General features: G+C 38.1%; 1 long non-coding RNA gene across 1 annotated transcript; it reads right to left on the bottom strand.

The window, feature by feature from the left end:
• Window positions 1–6,132: 6,132 nt before the first annotated feature.
• On the bottom strand, window positions 6,133–17,469 carry LOC139934553 (uncharacterized). Its single transcript, XR_011785715.1, has 5 exons — window positions 17,330–17,469; window positions 11,907–12,001; window positions 10,908–10,980; window positions 7,525–7,642; window positions 6,133–6,534 (listed from the first exon to the last, which is right to left on the bottom strand). It is a non-coding gene; the product is annotated as an uncharacterized lncRNA (long non-coding RNA).
• Between the last annotated feature and the right edge of the window lie 4,306 nt (window positions 17,470–21,775).

Genomic DNA, 21,775 nt, shown 5'->3' with positions numbered 1-21,775 from the left:
AAATTTTGCCTGAAAATAAGTACAAGACTATACGGTACACAAGGCTTGTGTACTTCCCTGTAGCATGTCAGTTACAATCTTGTCTGACATAGAATAACTTTTACTCATTGATGCAGTCTGCTTACCGCAAATTCCATAGTACCAAAACTGCTCTGTTGAAAATTCAAAACGATTTGTTAATGGCTATGAATAGAAAACATGTTACCCTGTTGGTTTTATTACATTTAAGTGCTGCATTTGATACACTGGATCATGGTATTTTACTGAGTACACTTAAGTCTCGCTTTGGAATTGATGGTACAGCCCTTAACTGGTTTCGCTCATACCTTGATGGCAGATCACAAAGGGTTTCGATTAATGGTAAACTGTCTCATAATTATAATTATTTGCTTGCTAATGGTTTGTATCTAAATGACAATAAAACTGAATTCATAGGTACCCGTCAGCAACTATCTAAGGTTACATTGGATGGTATTCAGGTTGGGCAGTCAACTGTGTCACCTGTTTCCCTTGCCCGAAGTCTAGGTGCATGGTTTGATGCCAATACGTCAATGAAAACTCGCATTACTAAAGTTTGTGGTAGTGCATTTTATTATTTGCATAACATTAGGCGCATAATAATTTTTTTGTCTAAGGAATGTACTGAAACACTCATTCATGCGTTTGTCTCTAATAGACTATATTACTGTAATAGTCTTTTTTTATGGCTTACCCAACACTAAGATTAAACAACTCCAGAGAGTGCAAAATGCTTGTGCCAGGCTGGTCTGTAATGCTTTCAAATATTGCCATATTTCTCCACTACTTATGGATTTACATTGGCTCCCTGTTCGGTTTAGAATTGAATTTAAAATTTGAATGATCACTTACAAAATTCTTCATATTTTAGCTCCTCAGTATTTAATTAGGCTTGTTTCCATCAAACCCCTATCTCGCTAAGGCCTTCGCAGTTCTGATATTAGTATTTTTCTTAGTCACCCTGTAGGTTGTAGTAAGGCCGCTCTTGGGGACAAGGCCTTTGAATGTAGTGCTCCCCACCTCTGGAACAAACTCCCCCTCATACTAGGATCGCTGGCAGCCTCAATATTTTTTAAGACTTATCTTTTTAAAGAAGCATTTTACTGATTGTGCATATTAATATATTGTTCCTTTACTAGTTTGTTTTTGGTCTGTCTTATGTTTTGCAATTTGAACTCTTCGGATTGTCCTGTAAGGTTCTTGTATTTTCAGTTTGTTTGGATTGCTGTATATTTTCCTGTTGTTAAAAGTTATGTTATTATAATTACTTTGTTATGCGCTTGTGTACATTTTTTGGAATGGGCGCAATATAAATTAATAAATTATTATTAAAATTAGTATCAAATTTTGTTTGAAATTGTGTTCTTGTGTACTCCCTAAATTCTGCCTAAAAACAAGTACAAGACTATAACCTTGTGTACTTATAAAATTTTGCCTGAAATGATCAAATTTTGCCTGAAATGATATAATTTTGCCTGAAATAGTGTAATCATAAATTTTTGTCTGAAATTATCAAATTTTGTCTGAAATTATCAAATTTTGTCTGAAAAAGTGTACAAGACTGTAGCCTTGTGTAATCATCAAATTTTGCATGAAATGATCAAATTTTGCCTGCAAATAAGAAACAAGACTCTATGGTACACAAGCCTTGTGTACTTATCAAGTTGTGCCTGAATAATTATATAAATTTTTTTCCTGAAATTGTGTACTTGTGCACAAGACTATAGCCATGTGTACTCCCTAAAATCTGCCCTAAAACAAGTACAAGACTATAACCTTGTGTACTGATCAAATTTTGCCTGAAATAATAACATTTTACCTGAAATATTAAAAGTTTGCCTGAAATAGTGTAATCATCAAATTTTGTCTGAAATTATCAAATTCTGCCTGAAAAAGTGTACAACACTGTAGCCTTGTGTAATATCATCAAACTTTGCCTGAAATGATCAAATTTTGCCTGAAAATAAGTACAAGACTATGGCCTTGGGTAATCATCAAATTTTGCCTGAAATTGTGTACTTGTGTACAAGAATTGTGTACTCCCTAAATTCTGCCCTAAAACAAGTACAAGACTATAACCTTGTGTACTTAATAAAATTTTGCCTGAAATGATCAAATTTTGCCTGAAATTATATAATTTTGCCTGAAATAGTGTAATCATCAAATTTTGTCTGAAATTATAAAATTTTGTCTGAAATTATCAAATTTTGTCTGAAATAGTGTACAAGACTGTAGCCTTGTGTAATCATCAAATTTTGCCTGAAATTGTGTTCTTGTGTACAAGACTATAGCCTTGTGTACTCCCTAAATTCTGCCTTCAAACAAGTACAAGACTTATAACCTTGTGTACTGATCAAATTTTGCCTGAAATGATCAAATTTTGCCTGAAATAATGTTATCAACAAATTTTGTCTGAAATTATCAAATTTTGCCTGAAATTATCAAATTTTGCCTGAAATAGTGTAGGCCTACAAGACTGTAGCGTTGTGTAATCATCAAATTTTGCTTGAAATGATCAAATTTGCCTGAAAATAAGAACTATACAGTAAACAAGCCCTGTGTACTTTCCCTGGAATTATCGCATTTGACCTGAAATTGTGTACAGACTAAAGCAATGTGTATAATTCAAATTGTGCACAGACTTATTGTGTACAAGACTAAAGCCTTGTGTACTTTCAATTTTAGCCTGAGACTATCAATTGTTGCCTGAAAATGTGTTAAAATTTTAAGCCTTTCATATTTGCATGAAGCTTTCAAGTTTTGCCTAAAATTGTCTACTTAACCAGCCTTTTCTACTATTTTTTTGTTTATTTTGACTGAAAAGTAGCAAATTTTGCCTGAAATAGTGTAAGACTTGTGTTATCAACTTTTGGCCTGAAATTATAAGATGGTTGCTGAAAATGTGTTCAAGGCTAATGTGTACCTTACTAAAGCCATTTTTACTTACCAGGTTTTGCCTGAAAGTGTGTATAAAGCCTTGTGTGCCTGAAATTATCAAACTTTGCCAGGAGTTGTGAACTTTTGGCTTGAAATAATCAAATTTTGCCTGAAATTGTATACAGTCTTGTGTACTTAACAAGGACACCTGTCCTTGTGTACTATAGCCTTGTGTATTCACCAAAGTTTGCCTAAAATTATCAAGGTTTGCCTGAAATACTGTACAAGACTGTAGCCTTGTGTATCATCAATTTTGCTGGAATTATCAAATTTTGCCTGAATATATCAACGTGAAATTGTCTACTTGTGTGCAAGACTTGTGTACTCCCTAAATTCTGCCTAAAATCAAGTACAAGGGTGTACTAGCCTTGTATACTTAAAACATTTTGCCTTAAATAGTGTACAAGACTGTAGTCTTGTGTAATCATCAAATTTTGCCTGAATATATCAAAACTTTTCCTGAAATTGTGTACTTGTGTACAAGACTATAGCCATGTGTACTCTCACAATTCTGCCTAAAAACAAGTAACTTGTGCACTTATCAAATTTCGCCTGAACATGTCAAAATTATGTCTGAAACATCCCTAAATTCTGCCTAAAACAAGTACAACGGTGTAATACCCTTGTGTACTTATCACATTTTGCCTTAAAATAGTGTACAAGCCTTGTGTAATCATCAAATTTTGCCTGAATATATCAACAATTTTCTTGAAATTGTATTTGTTCACTCCCGAAATTCTGCCTAAATTGTGTATAAGGCCTTGTGTGCCTGAAATTATCAAACTTTGCCAGGAGTTGTGTACTTTATCAAATTGCAAGACTATAAATAGCCTTGTGTACTGATTAAATTTTGCCTGAAATTGTGTACGCAGCTATTGTGTACAATATAGCCTTGCGTACTTATGCCTAAACGTGTGCAAGGTAAAAGTCTTGTGTTCTTATCAAATTTTGTCAGACAATTAGCAAATTCTGCCTAGCAACTAGCAAGATTTGCGTGAAAATGTGAACAAGGCTATTGTGTACAAGCGATAGCATTGTGTACTTGTGAAATTTCTCCTTAAATTGTGTACGCAGCTATTGTGTACAATAGCCTTGCCTACTTATCAAATTTTACCTGCAATTATCAAATAATGCCTGGAAATTGTGTATAAAGCCATGTGGACATGTACTTATTAAATTGACAATAAGCAAATTCTGCATGAAATTTTCCAGTTTTGTCTAAAATGGTGTACAAGGCTATCGTGTTCAAGCCTTGTGTTCTTATCAAACTTTACCTTGTGTATACTAATCAAACTTTGCCTGAAATTATCAAATTATAGCCTTTTTAACGTATGAAATTGTGCCTGAAATTATCAAAGTTTGCCTGAAATTTTGTACAAGCCTATTGTGCACAAGTACTTGTACAGAGTAGCTAGGGTAGAGCAGATGAAAACACAAGTTGGTTTAAACCAGCAGCCTCAAGCATGTTCAGAAAAACCTTGGATTCTTTGTTGTTGGGATCAAAAACATGAATGTTGAACTCTGTGACCAGAGCGGTTTTACAGTCCAAAACAGTGGTAGATTTGGTGACAGTCGAAAAATGAGCGTGTCAAACCTCAGGTTGTTTCTTGAAGAAAGAAGTTGATAAAAGGCACAGAGGCTATTCAATTCAATTAAAAAAACTTTAATAATCTTCAATAGTCAATTAATTCAGTTGGCTTGCTTCATATAAAACATTTACAGTTACGGCTGGAAGTAGACAAAATACAATTAGTTAAAAATATATAGATTACTTGACACAATGACAAGAAGCAGGTAAGTAAGAGTTGTGTGAAACCACATCAATTACAGACAACTGAATAAATATAAAACACATTAGTTGAATATACATTAATAAGAACCACAAAACAATTTATAAATACAGTGTAAACAGATAAACGGTGGTGAACCAGACCTCCAAATAGCTGACACCCAGCATACAAAAACAGTTGAAAACAAGTGCAAAACAAAAACCACTCAGAACAGGTCTGAATGGAATAAAACAGAAATTTCCATCTATTTTTTTTTTTTTTTTTTTGGGGGGGGGGGGGGGTGGTCTAGATCATTGTTAAACAATTGCCTAAGTACATAATTATCTCTTAAGTATCTGTCGCTCACTGACCTTGGTTAAGTCTCTCTGTGGCTCTCTGATAATTTTGAGACCCAAGTCTAACAATCATTTTCAAACTGTTTTTGTTCTTGACACTTAAGTTACAAAATACAAGGAAATAAATGAAAAACATAACACACTTTCAATAAACAATTGATAAAACAGACTGTTCAACTGTTGAACAGAACAGGGCCAAATTTCAAAGAGCTGCTTAACGGTTAGCAATTGTTTTTGCTTAGCGTAGCAAAAATAATCGCCTAAACCATGGAGGATGTACACAAATTTCACGAGGTTAAGCATGTAAACAAACGGCACACACAAGATTGTAAATCATTTGCTGCAGCAAAATAGAAGAAGGTAGGCCCCCTACTGACAAAATGGCGGGCGATATAAATGCAGAGTGGCAATAAAACAAAAGTTAACGCCTTCTCTGTCTTCCATGTACTATTTGTAATGGTTCAAAGCGCCACTTGAAAGGTTTACACAACTTGAGAGAAAATAAGAAGATAATATTTTGTACATCATTCCTTAAACATTTCAGACGCGTTTACTTCGCTACACCTACCATACAAACACACGTCAAATACACACCCAAATCAATGCTGCACGCCACACCAATAACATATTGGAATAATGTTGCACTGTGTGTGTGTGAAGGGCCCAATGGCATAGGGCTGTTTAACAGTAAGAAAATTTGTTTGCTTAACATAGCAACAAAAATTGCTTAAGCGTAAACCTGATTCACGAGCGGTTGCTAGCTTAGGCACGTAACATTTTAGATGTTTGCTTCAGCAAAAAGCAAGGTGATGACAAATTGGCGTGCGAAATAACTGCGGAGTGGCAAGAAAAAAAGTCATCACCATCTGTGGTCTGATATGTGTTATTGTTTAATGGTTAAAAGTGCCCCTCGAAAGGTTTACACACTAACTTGAAAGTACACAAGAAGATAATACATTGCACGATCATTTGTGAAGCTTTTTAGACACTCGTTTGGGTCACTACACCTACCCTCAAACACACAGTATACAGTATACAGTATACACCGCTGCTCCGGCACAATACAACATTTGCAATAATGTTGCACTATGCGCTGTGTGAATGGGGTGCAAATGCATAAAAGAGGCTTGAAGGACCTTTAGAGCCTCTATTATGAAAGGTTTTTTGATAATAATTATTTTGAGTAATTACCAATATTGTCCACTGCCTATAATAAGTGAAACAAAGAAAGAGTACAATACATGATAACACAACTTATTAACCCAAATCACCTGATGTCTTTAAATGTATACAGCCTTTTTCACAGCAACCGTCTCAATGTGTTTTAGTGCCCATGGCCAAAAACATTCTTTAATCTTTCTCAGCTAATAGCAAAACTAACACCTGGCACGTGATGATGAATTGAGCTGTAAGAACCTGACTCTCGATCATGAATATGTATGAGGTATAGTAACCTGTAATAATAAACAAAACCACAAACAAAAACTTTAAAGGCACTGGACACTATTTTATGAAGTTGCAAGTTCTCCGGAGTTGATAGGGATGGTATTTGAATGTGCAACAGACTCTGCGACAGAGATTTGCTGATGGCCTCTCTTGGTCGGCACGCTGTTCTCTTAGAAGATTGTACACGAATTGAGTGCTGACCAGTAGTATGGCATTTGACTATGAACATTTATGGATACCAGTAAAAAAAAAAGATTGAGAAGGGGAAGTAGAAGATGATGGAAAAGGAGTGCAGTGAACCTATTCAAAAACATTGTTGTGCTTCCATTTGGGCCTCACATATCTGCAGATTTTGTAGTATTAAATAAATAAAATTAATAATAAATTTCTTTTAGCGCGCATTTAACAATTACCATCTGAATGAGCTTGCATTGATTTAACGTCCCACTAAAATACTGGGTCCTACACACTTCAAGATGAATTTTGCTTGGTTCATGAGTAATGAACTTTTGAATTACGAAATTTGAAGTAAAGGTCACATGGGGTCATACTTCAAGCAAGACTTATAACATAATTATTTATTTGCAAAAGTGCTTTGATATGCAACTACCTTGTAAGCTAACTATTAGTAATTAATGTTCTCATGTCAAAATAAATAAGAAAGTTAATTAATTAGTTTCAGCTAATTATTACACTTATTATTTCATGACCTTAGTTTAAATATGATATAGAATCAGACTAAGTTGTGTCTTAGCAACAGGACTTATTAAAAAAGTCCCTCATAAGTTTGTTGACATCCATGAGAGGATTGAAATTGTGCATAATATTTATGTAAGTATCAAATGGAAGAACTCTTTTCTTTGTCCTTTCAACATGTTCAAACATGAAATTCTAGGCCTGCTCATGAGTCTGTCTACACTGCTCTTCCTTTCAATGTTGGTTTTACATGTATCTTTCACACAATGATTTGTTGTTATGATAATTCTTAGCAGTATTACCTGAGCGTCCCTTGTTGCTAGGCAACATCTTAGCAGAATATGAACAACTGAAGAGGTTTTTCATGCGTATCTTGTTTTCTTTTGTGCTTGCTTGTCTGGCTTTATGCCTCTTACAGACCTGTGAAGAAAATGATTTGGGGTTGAAAAACAAAAGTGACTAGATTTGGACTCGAACCAAAGACCTCCAGATCAACGAGCTGGCGCTCTACCAACTGCGTCATCTAGCCCTATGTTGGCAGTCTCCTCTTTTTAAAAATATTTTTGAACGCATTTAAAGTTTTTGACACTATTGATAATTACTCAAAATAATTATTCTCATAAAACCTCACTTGGTAACGAGTCATGGGGAGACATTGATAGTATAAAACATTGTGAGAAACGGCTCCCTCTGATGAAGTGAAGCAGTTTTTGCTTAGAAGTAGTTTTACATGAATTTGATTTCGAGACCTCAGATTTAGAGTATAAGGTCTCGAAATCAAGCATCTGAAAGCAGATAACTTTGTATGACTAGGGTGCTTTTTCTTTCTCGCCACTCAGACAACCGTGTCAAGCTAACATTATTACAGGTTTGTTTTTTATGCATATGTTGAGATACACCAAGTGAGAAAACTGGTCTTTGACAATTACCAATAGTGTCCAATGTCTTTAAAGCCATTGGACACTTTCTAAACAGAACAGAAATTTAAAGTTCACAGATTTACAGATAACTGACAAGGCTTACAGAAGTTAATGGTGTAATTTATATATGTAAGTTGTGATACCTGAAGTGCAGGCATTTGGACAATGCTGTTCACCGCTGCTGTGTGATTGCTTTAAATGAAGAATGCATACAAATTTGAAAAAAAAATTGAATAAATAAAAATCAACAAATGAATTTTTACATTTGTTACTTTTTGCAAAACGAAAAATTAGAAGACGTATTCTTGATAAATAAACCCCATATACCAGGAGCTCCCAAGAAAGTGTATGCGACCCATACAAATTGCAACAAAGCATGTACACAACTTGAGGCTTTGTTTGTTTCCTCATCGAAATTGCACTGAACTGGTATTCATCGTAGTTTCTGTCCATATCAATCTTGCCTTCTCCCATTTGCTATTGTAAAAACAAGAATGTCAGATTGACTGACGTGAATGTCCTTTTTGATAGTGACTAAGTTGTTGCTTGAATTGGTGTTGAAGAATGATCCATGGCCGCAGTGGGGTTTATTGGTAAACGTCTGAAAGTGTAGGTCGACAGAATTTAAATTACCTTAGGGTCGTGATCAGAGGTGGACATGATCACAGTCAACCCCTACCTATACCTAAGCCCTAAAGCAAACCCTAACCTTCAACCTATCAAGTCTGTATGCAGATCCTTAAATCCGTCAAGAAGGCCAGACAACAGTACCGATAAACCATAAACAAAATCCAGATCTTGCGATCCTCAAGAAGTCCCTACCAAAAAACAACCACAGGCAACAGAACGTCACCATCTGAGCTCCAACCTCATGAACCAAATCCAACCACATCACGTAAGCCGACGAGAGTAACGACACTGTGGTCATATCCTCCTTTGACTATGATCACAAGGTGACTGAGATTCTGTCGACCAAGAAAACCCCATGGTAAATAACTTAATTTTCATAAAACATCCAATTTAATGGCGTTATCTCTTATGAGCTTTTCAGGGCAGCAAGTTAAAATACCAATTAAATTCACTGTTCGATCCCATTGTTTTTTTACCATTTGAAAGTGATTGTTTTCACAAATTCTTTCATATGAGACACCAGTCAAGCATTTTGGTAAAAATGAGTCTCCGGTACTTTCTTGGGAACTGTCCGAGTGTAGTTGCATGGTGAAAATGTGATGGTAATGAATTCCATACATTTTGAGCAGCAGAAAACGAGTAGTGAACCAGCTTAAAGACAGTGCGATGTTTGGCCAAGAGGTTCTCTGAGGAAGAGCGTAGAGAACCCACTACAAATGCCGACCTAGAGGATGTCCTGTAGGAGGTTTTTTTTGCCTTTTTTTTCTTCAAAGTTTAACCCCTTTGGCCGTCTTCATACTAAAAATGTATCCCACATCCCTGTGCTACAGTCACACACACATTTCCCTGAGTTTCATGACAGTTTTGACTATTATGCTTCGGCTGAGAAATCACATCTATAGCAGTCTAAACTTTCCAAAGAAAGAGGTAAGTGCTTCCACAGCACATGGGTTTGATGTTTTCATTTGAATTTTTGACATTTGGACAGAGAAAATTTTGAAATGAAACACTTTGTTGTTGACCGTCGCATGTTAGAACAAGTTATGTATCAATTTAAAGCTTAAGAAACACTCTTTCTAGCCATATTACTTTTGTAAACCTTGTCTTGTGTTCAGTAGTTTGTTATTATTCAAGAAACAACCTGTTGATTTTTCAGTTATTCAAGTACATGTATGTAAATTTGTTATTTTTCATGTAACTATATGTAATTATAAAGTTTCTGAACACATGTTTTATTTTTATATGTGAGGCCAGCTTTTCTTAGTTACTTGGATTACGGATTTTCATGCCAAAAAAGCTGAGCAGGCAGCAGGGAAAACATAGACATACATGTACATCACATTTTTTTGTTAACACAACGACAGTAAACATTTTGCCTTCTGTAATTATCACTGTTTCAAATTACCCAAAATAGCCCCAGTAGAACCTTTTTTTTAGTCCAAGGTGTTGAAACTATTTTCCCAATAAAAACCCAAATTTTTATGACAAAACTTTACCACGACAAATGTGCCCACTCGTTTTGGTGAAATTTTGTATAACTTTTTGCTCAAAAAGTTTACCGTGCGTACAATTCAAGCGGCGAGTTGTCAGAGTGTCAAGTTGTTCGAGGTTGGGTTGTCTTACCTATCGAGTTGTCAGTCTGTCTAGTTGTCCGACAGACGAGTTGTCTGACCTATCACAATTTTATACTAAAGTTGTTCGATGGATGAATTTTGTGGACTCATGGTCATGCCTATCGGTATAAAAAAAAAAAACCGACGCGAACATCATCGACGATGTTAATCGAGTGAGCCTAGCTTCAAATTTGTTCTTAAAATTACACCAAAACAACCTTGCACATTTTTCGGGTTAATGAGCTCTCCACAAAAGCATGAACTCCCTAATATTACCTACAGATTTGGCAAGTAAAATAGTTGTGTCTTCATAGGCACGCTCTTTAGGGGTGCTGACGTGCATAGAATTGCTCTCTTCACCAACATACACACAAAAGAAGACTCCATCATCTCCAAACAACGCCTCTCATGATATCTTTGATATTATGTTTTCTGTGCCGATTGCATGGTCCATTTAACCACATCGTGTAAATTACGTGTAAACAATAAAACGACCCATTCTCATTGATACAATGCACTGACCTGAGTCTAATCTTCTTCTTGCAAGCTTGAGTGCAGAACCGACCTTGACACAAATAATGATGATCAACCATATCTGCAAATAAAGATTTTAAACATAGATTTAACTGACCTGGATTTTTAACAGATTTTTGTGAAGAGCAAGGATAACAGCCATCAGAACAGATTTACAACAGTATGAACTGATGCCCCCATAAATGTTCTTTTCCACGTAGTAGGGTAGTATTTGACTTTCCACAAAAACTTGTTCCTGACAGGAGTGTTGCTTTTGTTCTTTTAAGATCAAACCCCTCTGTTTTTCAATAAAATTTTTGTTTTTAACCTGTGGTTTGGTGATAACACAAACTGTGCCATTGTGCTCTCATGCCCCCTACCTGTATATCATCTTGAAGCTACCTCTTTTTACATTTACACATACAAAACGCATAGGGTCCCAATAAAATGCTATCTATAGTTTGTAAACCGTTGTCCGTATATTAGTGGAGGAAAAAAAATGTTGTTTTTCAAAAGAGTAGGAAAAAACACAATTTAGGGCCAAGATAAATCTGTGTGGATCATTCTTTAGTAATGTTAAAAGCACGCTTTTTGTACATGGACCAATGGTCATTGTGAACCAGTGTTGTCTGCAGATACCATCGATTACCAACCGTAAGGCAACCATTACTGAAATGCAAGGATTCTAAAAGACAGTGAGACTTATCAATTTGTGCAATTGTATTTCCTGGACGAGAGAGTAACGCTCAGTGAGAGTACAAAGAACAGTGTAGTCATGTAAATGTGAGGGGCAAAACATTTTGAGTACAGTGTTTTGTATTCGCTGTCACTCTATAAGCATATGATACAATTCATGGAGACAATACAGCAGAACACGCTAACCAACACTTAAGTATGTATTCTCCTGTTGCATCTGTACTCATGTCCGTCTAAACTGATGCCTTTTCATAATTTTGTTCTAATATTTCACTAATGGTTAGTTTTCATGATAATTCAAAGCAGTTTTACCTTAACATCCCTTGTGGCCAGACAACATCTGAGCAGAACTCAAACACTATGAGCTCATTCTACTATGTGCTTTTCAGGTCATGTCTCTCGTAGCCCTGCAAAGAAAACACGAACATTTCAGAATGTAAGAAATAACTCAAACAGTATTCCACATTAATGGAAATATTTTTTTGAAGTTCAGATATAATACCTACCTCATTATGCGCTACATGTGAAATCAAAGACTGTGAGTAATGAAATGCACTGTAACCTACACTTCATCTCCATATCCAGAACTTCAAATGGGCACATAATGCATGAGGTTTAGGTGTGGATTACACTGCCAGTTACTGTTTTGTTAGCAAAAAGTTTGGATGGAGTCATACGTGGTAAGCAGATAGTAAGTTTAACTTTCTAATTATGCAAAGATTGAAGCCAACAATGCCTCGCTGACTATTGAGGTTGAAAGGTTGGAGCCTGCTAGTCAAAGTGTTTCCGAGTCCTTTAGTGGGATTCCGACCAAGGACCTTTGAAACTCTAGAGCAGTGTCTTACCAACTCGACTACCAAGATTGCCTGCTAGCTCAAGGTAGTTCTAATCCTAAGTTTAGCAGCAAGATCTGTGATGGTTCAAGATGTTAAATCTGCATCGCCTTAAAAATTACAAATTACAAATTTTCGTTTTTAGCTGTACACCGTTTACTCAGCACTGTTTACTCAGTATTTTCCCTACGAGTCCTGTAAAAAAGTGTGATCGTTTAATATTGTTGTAACCTAGGGGCAAATAGTGAAAACATCAAAACTTTAGTCCAATAAAATACGATGTAACTTCACACCGGTGTGCAGTGTGATTACACGCACCACGCACAGTATATACCGGTGGGTTTACAGCGGTGTCTTTTCGGAGCGAATAATGCGACTGCCTTGAGCAAGGCTACAGTTGAGGTATCATACGCGGTTAGTTGACACTGCAACTTGCATTGCTCTTTGCATTAGGCGTACACAAAATGGACCTGCTCCACTCTTCATGTGGAGGCATTAATTTGAAATATTATTCTAAAGGGGCGGACATGCAGGCATCAATCCACTTCATTATTCTTAATATCAAATTTTTGATTAAAAATATATCAATCAAATTTAGAAGCTGGGGTGTTGTACTTCATCAGTCCACATGTTTATTATTTCCGTACAACCTATATCCCCATTACGTGTCCGGCCCTCTAAAACCCGACCCGACCAAACCTTGTATCTGGTCGGGTCGGGACGCATACTTTTGGAGGTTTTTAAAGTGAGAAAAATCAGCTGGGAGTTGGGGGATTAAGATCGTTATCACCACTAATCCGATAAGGTTTGACAAAGCCATCCTGCCTGAAGGAATCCATGTGGATTTATTTCAATTGAAGACTAAGATATTGATTGTTACAATATTTAAAATGATTAAAATTGTAAAAAGTTAACTGGTTTTCTTTTTTGAATGGTAAAAATCCATCCATGAAAAGAACGGTTATTGTTTGTGTCGGCTTTCGTTCCGCCGGCTGCGCCGTACGTGCGCACTAATACTGTTTATAGATAAAGTAGTGCTGCTAGGCCCTGTCCGTGACAAACATGCATGCAAACGTTTTTTAAAGGCAAACTTGTTCTTTCAATTAATTTTTTACAAAATAAAACATCTGGAAGAAGTTCTATGAGTGACAAATAACTTGTCTTTTTAACTGCTGCACTGGCCCTCGAACGTCAGCAAACACGCATAGAAATAGCACCAGATTTCCCGCACAACAGCAGATTTCAAGCCCACTAGTCGTTGTTCTTTGCGTGCGACACAAAAATACAAGAAACTTTGAACGCTAGAGGGCGCTTCAGAACAATGTGATAGCATGAGATTAAACGCCCTCTATTGGTAAAATTACGCGAACTAGAAACACACACGCCTTGAGAAAACGACTTGACGCGTCTGCACATGCTCCCCCACGATGCATGCATAATAGTATACCGTACATAACATACATACACACATCATGTACAGCATAGTCGTCGCGCACATGGATATATATCTTTCTGTCAACATCGCCCAAAACCGAGCAGTTGCGTGGGAATTTTAGCGTCTCTACGACAAACTACACAACCAGCATGACCAATAGTAGCCGTATGAACAAAAATATTATTTCATTGTGTATTGTAAGATTTGTTCTTTATTTTGTTTATTTTGTTCAGTTAGGTGAATGCTTTCTTTTTCTGTGGGTTAGTTTCTAGTGCATATTGGGTATAATAAAATAATACGATAGTTAGGAGGCAATCGATTGAAAATTGAAATGGACAAATTGGAAGAACTGTTTTTTTGTCTTTTTTTTACAAATTGCCGTCGGGCCTTTCGCAACTTTTTTTTATGATTGCTTGATGCCCTTTGAAATTTTTGAAAATTGCCTTGGTGCCCTAAATTTTTACACACAAAAAAGGCAAAAAAAAAAACGACTAAAGTTACTATAGGCTGTACTATGTTTGCCCTAACACTTTAGCCCGCTTCGCAAATTTATGTGTCTGCAGTTTAAGCGATTTTTAAAATTTTGCTGTTAGATACAAAATTTATGGACTGCTATGCAAAATTTTGATTTTGCTATACAAAACAAAATTGCGTAACGGTCCATGCAGAAATACTGGACGAAATCGTTCCCTGGTAAACTTAGAATGCTTTTAATAAAAGCTGGCCAAGAGCGCATGGGTCTTGTAACGTTGTTTCGCGTCATTTCCCTTTGAATATTAAATACTGTAAGTACAAAGTAGTCACAGTTTGGAAAGAAAGCTGCAATTATAGCTTCCATACTGGGCTTTGAACTGCTTACAATATCTTTTGCCAAAAAAGAAAAGAAAAAAAAAACAAAACACTTTTGTACATGTATATAATGTATAATGCCTGATCAAAATCTAGAAGCAATGTACAATAAGCTTAATTTACCCATTAATGACAGAATTACGTAAAAAGTACTAATTTTAAAATACACATACTGCTCAGTTATTGCCATTGCCAATGGCCATTTCATGTAGCTTTTAAAAGTAGTTCCAGAAATCATCCAGTCAGGCCAGTCCAGAGCAGGTTGTTTGTTTAAGGGATTAAAGGGATTATCACAGTTGGATGCCAGGACAGTGTGTTTACTTAAGGATCCTCCAAAAGTATGTGTGAAACCAGCAATATTTTTTAAAGGGCTGGACACGTCATGCCTGTGAAGCAATGACTCGTTCCATCATGCAGTGTGTGTGTGTGCAGTGTGTGTCATTGTGCTGTAAAACCAATAATTTAGCAGTTTTTAACAAAAGAAAAACACCAAATTATAAACCTCTATATCAAAACTACAGTTTTCCACCACCTGAATACATTGTCTTCCTAGAGCTGCATGTATCTTCAAGTTCCATTAAGTTTAGGAAAATCACTGTAGAAATGCCGATAAATTCCAGGGTGATATTTTGATCGAATGTGGTGAGTGTTTCTTGGCATTGAGAAAGCACCGTCTTGAGTACTCGTAAACTTGCACTGGCACACACTTGGTTTTTAATTCTGCCCTCCCATGCTACTAATTACTATTTATAGCAATCGTGCATTACATTATTGCAAAAAAATCGCGTTGCATAATTGGGAAGCGACTTAGTAAAGTTGAATAGTGACAGTCAATGTGAAACTATAGGAAAGTAAACAATGTTTAATCCCCATGAAGAGTAATACTAATACACCTATCAATTGTATGACGCACTACTTGACCCCAGGGAGGGTGTGTCACTGTCCACATGCGAGTCGGATTTGTGAGTCCAAAGACCCACACTGATTAAAAAAAATGACACACTTGTTGCAGATTTGGACGGTCCTCCGAACAATTTTTTGACTAACCAACCGCGGAAAACAACGCACATTACCGATGCACATAAAGTCTCTATGAACTACGCAGGCGCAGTGAATACAAAGTAATTCAACCATACAGCTACGAGAGCGAGTTTCGCGGTTTTGCAAGTGCATGCACCATTTGAGGTGTTCGAGGTGGTACCGCTCGATTTTCGAGACGAGCTGGACCCAGCGCACTAGATATTAAAACGCACAGAAGACTGAGAGGGGCCCTAAAAACCGCAATTCAAAGCACACCGTGCACGTGTGTACACGATGGTGCACAATCTTCAAATTGCTCGATACACAATTGGAACTGCCTGTTCTGCATAGCGCAAGTTATAAATTGCGCAAAAAATTGTTGCCCAAATTTGTTGACTGTGCTCGACCGATGAGCGACAGCGGATGCGTGTTTTGCTGTAAAATAATTGATTGCAATCACGATAGAGGCTAATTAGATCGAGCAAAATACAGGTTGTGGCATTGAAAGGTTGAAATGTCTGCAAATACCAACATCATACGAAGGCAGGAAGGGAAAGTTGGCTTCATTATTTGATTCTCCACCAAATAAACAAAAAACATCGACGGAACATGGCGTACCTCGACGCACATCTTAAAGATTTTTTGACTGACAACTATCGGATTTTGATGTACCCACCATCACTTTATTGAGAGTAAAGACGCAGACTTGATGCAACCTCCCCAGGGGTCAAGTTGTGCATCTTACAATTGATAGGTGTAAAATTTGATACACCCAGGGCCCAGGTCGGAATTCATCAACAAACAATTAGGCCTATGAACTGAGAAAATAATAGTCCTATTTTTATAAGTAATAACTCAAAAAGAATGTTTGGAATAAATGGTTTAGAATGTTCAATTAGGACCGTAATTATTAGATCTCACTTACTCTGAAGTCGATCGTGGTTCGTTAGGGACTACTGCTGAAATACCGGTAACATGTACATTGTCCGTGTACATACATGCATGTATATGTAAACCACAACGTGAGAGGAGACCGTGGGAAGCTTCGCTTGACTACATTGTAATACTAATGTCATAGTCTGGCCCGTCAATGTGTCATGACCGTAGTTTAGAGGCAGCTTAAAAAGTACACGTATCATGAAAACAGTTCAAGGAAGTGCCAAATGGTTTTACGGAAGTATATTTTGACAGGGATATTAAAAAACCAAAGATATACCGTTTCTCTGTAGAATTTCGAACTGCATCATGCAGCAGTTTTCCTTGCAGCTGACACTTGCGGTTTTACGAAAACCACTGCACAGTGAAATCATACACCACTGGAAACAATTTGGGTATTGAAGGCAATTTGGGTATTGAAGGCAATTTGCCTTTTTAATGAAACGCAGTCATAGGCCTAATGGTTGGCAAACGCCATAAAGCTGTGTGCACAAGGCAGACACACAAACTTGGCCACACAAACCACAACAAAGTCATTATAATAAACTGTTTTAAATTCTGAACGTCAACCTCCAATACAAAAGTTCAGTAAAACCTTTTTAGTAAGTGGTACTGTTGTATTTACTAGTTTTTGAATACAGAATAACAAAAACTTGACTTACCTTGTGTGTCTTGCAGGGCAGGATGATGGCAATTAAGGATTTCACTACAGTAATGTTTGGCATCAAATGGCACTTTATGGGCTTGAGTCTCTTCTTCAGTAGCCATTGCAGATTCCACAAATCTCATGGATGTTCTCAATGATTCCTGCAAGAACATATGAAAACAAGAAATTGGGTTTGAACAAGGAAAATTGACGGGAGCAGGACTTGCAAGTCCAGCACCAGTCAATATTTCTTTGTTCAACCAAACTTTTAAAGATCTGCCCTAATCAGTTTCTTTTGTGGTTTCTTACTTGATAAGTAAAATAAAGTGTACAAAACAGGATGAAACAAGAATAAAATAGACCATGCAACCTGCTAGCAGATTTGATAATACATTTGATTTTATGATGTTAACATTATGTTAAGAAGGATAAAACAGATCGAATAACTTCTTGATATAAGTGATCCCTATCTACATTGAAAGATTTAATGCGCCTAAAAGAAATACAGCCGTTGATTGTATTTAGCACTGAATTTCTAAGACCTACATTTCCAGTTGAGTTTATCATCAATAAACACCCAGGTATTGCATTCTGACACAACACCATTAGCAATCATTATTTGTAAAGTCTTGTGTTTGCTTCTCTTTTTTTCTATTTAGTTCAATGATTTCCTTATATTTCGCCGCATTGAGAGGGTAAGGTAGTTGTCAATGCACCATGTAACAAAATTATTCACATTGTCCTTTAAGGGAAGGTACACGTTTGGTAATTACTCAAAACAAATATAGACTTAAGACTGACTTGGTAACGAGCATTGGAGAGCTGTTGACAGTATAGACCATTGTTAGAAACAACTCCCTATGAAGTAGCATAGATTTTGAAATAGAGGTAATTTCTCACTAAAATAATAAAAGACTTCTAGCTAGAAGCCTTTTATTCCTATCTGAAAGCACACAAATTCGTTCAACAAGGGTGTATTTTCTTTCATCATTTTCTCCCAAGTCCGATGACCAATTGAGCTCAAATTTTTACAGGTTTGTTATTTTATGCATATGTTGAGATACACCAAGTGAAAACACTGTTACCAATACCAATAGTGTTCATTCCCTTTAAAGACCTTTCCCTAAAGACTATTTTCAATCAAGTCATATGACTATATAGATTTAAATTGTAAAAACAAAAACCTAATCATTTCGAATACCCATCCAGCGCTTTTCTGAAAGATTCGTGAAAAGTTCTGTTGCGTAATTACTCATGTTATGTCATAGTTGGGAGCTCCAATTCGTATAGCCGATTTGTTGCAGCATGGAGGTATATCAAAGAAAACTCCCACACACGATGTCAAAGCATCTTGTCATTTTGAGGCGCCCGTCAACAGCAGAAGTGTTTTTAGTTTGTCAAAACCTTCAAGTTTACACATATCAACATTACATTTAAATGGTGAACAAACGCATTATTAACAAGTTAAAATAGCATTTCCGCTAAAAACATTTCGCTCAAGAAGCTTTCCGAAAGCATTGACTTAATTGCTTTAAATGAATCCAGCAAGAGAAGTATTATCGACATATTTTACAGCCGCAATACATTTAAAATCATTGGAAATAAATATAACAGTCCCTGTGGGGTACAAGTATTACACACGGTGCAACCAAAAAGCCGATCCCCTCCACTCTACCCTCCGCCTCAGCTCCACACTTGACAGCCCGTCAGACAGAGACACCCCACACACCCACCTAATCATTCTCAGCTCTGCTCGCTCCATCTGCTGAATGTGCCACACCCTTGTGGGCCATGTCTCGCAGCTGACACCGTGCAGCTTTGCACACAGGTGGTGTTTACCTTGCCCTTCAGGGACGGCCCCTTTTATGTAAAAAATGGGGCCAGCTCCCTGAACTTCTTCCATCCACTCCTCACACCGGATGTCAATGCTGCATCTGAATCCTCGGCCCCCATCATGTCATCAAGGTAGCAGAACGACTCAACCATCTCAAACATGTCAAGAACGTGATGCTAGCAGCCTAAAGACTACCTTTCGCGCAACTCCATCACCTGTGAACCCATGTCCTACAAATTGTACACTGGACTGACTTTGCAGCTACACCCTTCCCACACACACCACATAGCTATGTACCAGAGGTCGTCATTGGTCCATTGATGATTCAACTAACCATCACTATGGTCTCCCCAGCCTTTATCTTCAGACCCTTAGTTTCCAGACAAGCTCTCCATGCTGCAATCTTTGCCTGTTAGTGTAAGTACTCTTTTGTCTCTGCTTGATGATAGTTTAATACACTCCTTGCACATTTCCATAGCATTTGTCAAGCATCCGTTCTGTTACCAAACATTAGGCACTTTGATAAAAAATGAAGAGAAAACAAACCATCATCATCTTGGGTTGACCAAAGATCCTAGGGCATGATGATGCAGAGGGCTTAATTAAGATGACAGTATGTGGGTTTCTGATTTTCTGATGGCTTAGAGACTGAATAAAAGATACCAAACACTGGTTGGTGATTTTGCATTCAAAGAATGGTATGGGGTTTCTGGATAAGTATCCACAAGTGTCAGTCGGTGCCTATAAGTGTTGTAAGTGAGTTAGGGTTAGAGTAACGTTTAGGGTAAGGGTTTAAAGGTTAGGGTGAGGATTAAGGTGAAGGTGAGAGTGAGGGTTAGCTTTACAGTTAGGGTTAGGCAGACACCTACCTAGAAAACCCATCACAGATAAATAAAAGAAAATTCACCTCAGTCAATCTAACATTTTTGTCAGTTTTGACACAGTCTCTCTCTTCCCAACATACCCCCTGTTGGATCTCCTGTGACACCTGGACTCGGCTGCAAGGCAGTTCCTCCAACACTTTAAAAAACCAGCAGCCACGGATCAAACTCACCACGGAACAAGAGAAGATCAACACCATGTCTTTCCTAGATGTTCAAGTCACCAGAGTAGCAGATGGCACCCTCGTCCATACAGTAGACTACAGCGGAAGCACACACAATGACTGGTTTCCATACAACCCTTCATTCCATTATCTACACTTCAAGTCTGCCATTCACAACACTTGAACCCACTGTGCCATCAACACCTCGATAACTTGTAGCACCACTTTACCACATCAAGACAACGCTGCAACTACATCAATATGGAGCAGCATGCGAAGGAGGAAGCACTGCCGTCTAAAGTGTCCCTGATGGAACTGCCGCTCTTGTAGATTGGTAAAAACCCAGCTCTCGTACCCATAACTGTGCAGCGTGCAGTGGAGGCAGCATTGCCGTCTAGAGTGCCCTGGACTCGCCGACACGCTCTTCTTGATTGGTAAAAACCAATCTCCCATTCCCTTACTGTGAAGAGTGTAGTGGAGGCAGCACTGCCTCTTGAGCGCCCTGGACTCGCTGACACGTGCCTGTAGATTGGTGAAAAACCAGCTGTCGTTCCCGTTCCCATTACTGTCCGTCGACGGAAGATGGCCTGGAGCGAGGGAAGTCACTTCCGCCACAACCCAGGATACAGCAAGTGGGCCCAACTGGGCCTGCTGCTGGCCCTTGGTGGGCCTGTGTGTAATTGCTGCTCCTTGGTTCCCACGAAACCCAACTGGCAGGTCTCTGTGGCACAGCAGGGAATACTAACGAGGCTTGTTTGTGTTTCTTCGTCACTGGTGCGGAGGTCCCGTCCCGTTAGGGGGAGCACATCAAGCCGGTTGCGTGTCCCTACAGACGGAAGGAACAATGCGTCTTGGACATCGCCCTAGGGGTCATAGTCGCTAGGGTGGAGACTCTTGTAGCTTGCATTGCCGAATCCTCATCACTGCAGGCGTGAGGTATCCGGACAAGAGAAGCAAGAAGGACGATGTGCGCAGGTCGAAGTGGGACGACGAGTCTTTTTTCTTGATTACCTACTCCAATTTCCCCCATGCTTTGTCGACAAAATGAAGTTTGGGGAGGTTTGTCTGAAACAGAGTCCGGCAGGACCTAGGTCGAAAAGAATTTATCAAAATTCCCCGGCTGGGGACCGATAATATGAATCGGCCCGCTTGGGGTAAACAATCCAAGAAGAAGCTGATATAATGCCCTCTATGCAATCAGTACATATGCGGTCGAGTGGCATAGCCGGGAAAATATTCCCGCTCCTCGGAGCAGGGCCTGTCCTCCTTTCAAATGATCGCGTTCCACATAGAGTCATCCGTTTTTTTCAGCTGGAAGGTCAAGCACCCGGGCCATGTCCCTCTGGACAAGATGCAGTTCAATCTTGGCAATTGAGAGTCGTTGAACACTTGAGCCCAACTTGTCCTCTTCTGGGGACCAGTTGCCCAACACGGGAAGGTCAGGCACACTCAGTGACTGTTCATCCAACGGCAGAGCTGTGCCTAAGTCATGTTGCTGTACATCCCGATCGGAGACAAAGGACCCTGAAGGTTGTATGCTGATCCCCGTCTGGGATTGTGCCAGTGCACCTGTGCGAGCCCGC

Source organism: Asterias amurensis, chromosome 3, assembly GCF_032118995.1.
Source record: "Asterias amurensis chromosome 3, ASM3211899v1".
Lineage (NCBI taxonomy): Eukaryota > Metazoa > Echinodermata > Asteroidea > Forcipulatida > Asteriidae > Asterias > Asterias amurensis.
Note: the sequence above shows the minus strand (reverse complement) of the source record. Positions and strands in the feature narration are given on the sequence as shown.